Raw genomic sequence first — 4,384 nt, 5'->3', positions numbered from 1 at the left:
TTTAATTTTCAACTTGCAATTATATAAAATTTATTAAATTTGACGTAAGCAATATCGTGCAATACAAAAAAATTGTTAATAAGTTTATCTGTTATGTTTCTCTAATCTATCATTCGTATTAATAAATTGTATAAAATTTTCTATGGAAATATTTCAACGCACGAAAAAATAAGCAAAGCTTTAGGATAAACCAATGATTAAATTAGAAACGGTAAAAGATACCTAGTACTAATTAAAGCAATGAACTATAATCGATTGGCAATATTCACAATAGTACTTTTCAAAAAAGGTACAAAATGTCAATGTAACGCGAATTCTACATAATTATAATAATTTATTTAGCAATAGCTCTTGCTAAAATAATAAATATGATTTAACATTATGCACTTTTCATGAGAATGCGTCTATCCTTGATTTTGATAATAATACGAATTAAATGATTTATCAATAAATGTATATGACCGACTGTCTTTAAGACTTTAATTTTTAAAACTCTATTCCAAAACTCTATAACCTTAAAAGATAATCAAAATTGACTACGTTTTTATCGTGTTCAGGGGTGGATAATTGATCAATCATTTGATCATATCAAGGTGAATTCCGGTAAATTCCTCCATTGAATGGTACGCTGGTTAGTATCCGATATTAACAAAATACAACCTCCATGGTGGAGAACAAACTCAATGTGCTTCAATTCTATATTAAATTCCGCAAAAAAAGTTAAGCGTTCCGTCAAACGCCAACGATTCTGTTACAGGAGGGAATGAATTCTGTTTCTAGATCACTTTCGATAATAAAATAATAATTTTGACAACATATCAATAACAGTTATTATTTTTATTGTTTTAATAAGTAATATTAGCACGCAAAAAATGTTCTATCTCTCTATTTAAATCTTCTTTTCCATTATTAAAAAAAATCATCTTTTTTTTATTAAAAAATTTATGGATAAAAAGAATTCTTATGGAATAGTGGTTACAAATAAAAATATTTAATAATAATAAAATACATGCGTTATTGTGTTATGTAGCTTATTATATGTACGGATACAAATGTTTCTCGGGTATCAACTGTTCGAGATTAGTCGAGCCCGATAATAGCGGGAATATAAAATATTAAAAATTCAAGCAATATAAAACTTAACAGTTCTCTAGTTTATTGTAGTATTTAAAAAATTTTAGTTGTTGATTTCCCACTGATATAGGAGTACCCATTCGACTTACCTCGAATTTTTTGTAACCGCACATTTCTAATGACATTCATATATTCATAATAAGATTCTTAAAATAAAAGAGTACAAATCTTTTACATAAAATTACCTAATTGTCAATTAGTCAATAGAAATTTAAATTTGTTAAATAGATCTCTTAATATGTGCATGTATTTTATTATAAAAAAGTATAAATAGCTACAACTAAATTAATTATAATATCCTAGAGAATGGTCGGGATGTCCAGTACCTAAAAATGGTTTTTTAAAACAGGTTCAAAGTTATAGAATTAAATATATACATTCGTAACCATATTTTTATTAAATTGTCAAAAAATATGTAAATTATTGATATAAAGCTTGAACTCATTTACTAATAATTGAAATATTATAAATTATAATATTATAAATAATCATTATATCCATATTTTTAAAATGTCTTATTATCTTTGAAACAACACTGAAGTTAATATTGATACTAATGAGAGAACATTTAGTAAAAAATAAAAAAAATCTTATCTCAGAATATACTATTAATTGAATTTTACAACTCGATTTTAAAATATATGTATAGTGATCATCGTTGATTTATTGTCAAAATTAAGATTTTCAGAAACTGCCGACAAACGCATTATTTCCGACCTTGTAATAAAAGCCTCCAACTCTTAACGGAACACCAAACTAGATATCGTGAATGAATCTCATGAAAATCCACAAGAAATAACTCTTTACGATGGAAATCGTTTCGACTTCCTATGACGAACCACGCATTTGCTGGCGCCCACCTGACGCAAGGAACAATGATGAGATCTCATCGAAATAACAATCGCATTCCAGAAGAATGAGAAACAGACGCGGCGTTGGTAATTGCCATTAATAAATGCTTAAATATTTCTTAACAATTATTTATAAATATAATTTAGGAACATTTCTAAACATATAATTTAAAAACATTCATTAAGGAAGGTTTTATGCGTTGCAAAAATATTGCGGAAACAACTTCATAAATATTGCCGTCAAATTTTGTGAGCCAATATTTGATCATTGATTCAGTCAAACCTTAAATCTTATATATCTTATTTAATAAATTTGTATATTACATGTTATGAAAATAATTGACAATACTTTTAAACAGCAAATTGGAGATTTAAGTCGAAATTATTAATGGCCATTCGGTACTAAAATAAAATTCAAAATTTAGAATTTAAAACTTTTGCAATTAAATATTCATCAAAAACATTAATTTAATAAATTTCTTGTTATCATACGCATTTCATCGATTTCGTGAAATTTACATTATTTAATGATAATTTGACTTACTAAGGCCAGATAAATGCATCGTATAAATATGTATTCGATATGTAGGTACATGTATATACTAAAATATTCTAAAATATAAATAGATAATTTATTGATAATTATCGTAAAAAGTAATGACGACATTTATCTGGACATAATATTACATAAATTTTATACGATATATCTAATGATACATATGATTTTGTTTACAATAAAATTAAATTACACTAATATGTTTCATTTTTAACGTATAATTTTACAAATTGTATAAATTTAAAAAAAAAAGTATAATTTTACAAAAAAATTAATTTCTTAAAAATTGAATAAAATTTAAAATTAATTTTAAATCTTTCTTTCCAATCAAATATAAAATTGTGATGCCTATATATCTCTAAAATGATTTTTAAATTATCAAAATTAAACAATCTTTACTGTTACGTTGTTTATTTTCCTGCCTACCAGTACTTTTATTCATTCGTGATTACTTATTTGTGTATTTTTATCTGCAATATTATATAGTTTATTATGTACGTTTATTTTATTATGTTTAGTTGTATTAAATTTTTAAAAAGAAATTTAATATCGCGGCGTTAAATATTATTTAATTTACAGTATTTAATTTTTAATTTCTTATATGACATTATATTATTTTTAGTCCCTGAATGTCTACCAATCCGTAATTCTCTATTTTCCTGCCTACCTTTATTTTTATTTAATCATGCCTTTTCACGTAATCCTATCTACGCATTTTCACTAACTGCACAAATATGCAATAAAATCGTGGATTGAGATACGTGAATGTTTAATATATATGTTATTGGGTATTGATTAAATTTAACGGAATTAGGGAAAATATGGGAAATAGACAATTATTAAAAAAATATTAGCAATTTAATTTATGCAAGCAAGTTACCCTCCCGATTAATAACCCCCTTCCCACCATAATATTGTAGTATATAATTTCTATAGTATAAAAAAACATGAGTATTTAATACATGTTCTATTAAGTATTGGTTAAATCTAACGGGATTATCGCGATTAGAAAAAATATGGAAAGTAGACACTAATTTGAAAAATATAAGAATTCGCCATTTAATATGCGAGCAATTTTCCCTCCCGATTAATAACCCCCCGTAATCGTAATAATTGTAGTAATAATTTTTTAATATCTATAAGTACGCACGTATTTTCAATTTGGTCAATATAGACCTTACTTTACAAGACAGTGGCGTAGTTTTTTCTGGCCAGATTGGACTTACCTATTACGCTGTGCCTGGCCAAATCCAATCTGACTGTGGCTGTCAGCCACAGAATGAGGAGATAAAACTCCTTTGCCAGCTGATTTACAGCATCAGCAGGCAATAATTATGTTACGATTAATTACAAATATTACAATAATTAAGAGCACGTAATCATACCGGAATAAGAGAAACGATCGTTAATAAAACACTAATTAAATTTAATACAATTTTGTATTTTGTTTCTTAATAATACGCAAATTTACTTTTTTGAAGAATAATATTCAAAGCGACAAAACGTAAAAAGAATTAATAGTAATATTATCATCAAAAAATGATAAAAATCTTACGTTAGTCGCGTTCTAATCAAAATTGTCGCAATTACATCTTAATTATATTAATTTAAATAATTTAGAGCAATAAATCTGTAAAATTTGTATATATTATACAATTACGTACTCTTGTATTATATTGATAATAAGATTGTAGATAGCCTTTTTACACCCTTACATCTGATAAAAAATATTTCACTCACCAACCCGAAGCGCAATGGGCGGAGTTATCTGCCACGAAGCTACGATGATACTGTAACACACAAACATAACATTTAAATCAAAACAGCTCTCAAAATAATTTAT

Source organism: Wasmannia auropunctata, unplaced genomic scaffold, assembly GCF_000956235.1.
Source record: "Wasmannia auropunctata unplaced genomic scaffold, wasmannia.A_1.0 LD334721.1, whole genome shotgun sequence".
Taxonomy (NCBI): domain Eukaryota; kingdom Metazoa; phylum Arthropoda; class Insecta; order Hymenoptera; family Formicidae; genus Wasmannia; species Wasmannia auropunctata.
Note: the sequence above shows the minus strand (reverse complement) of the source record.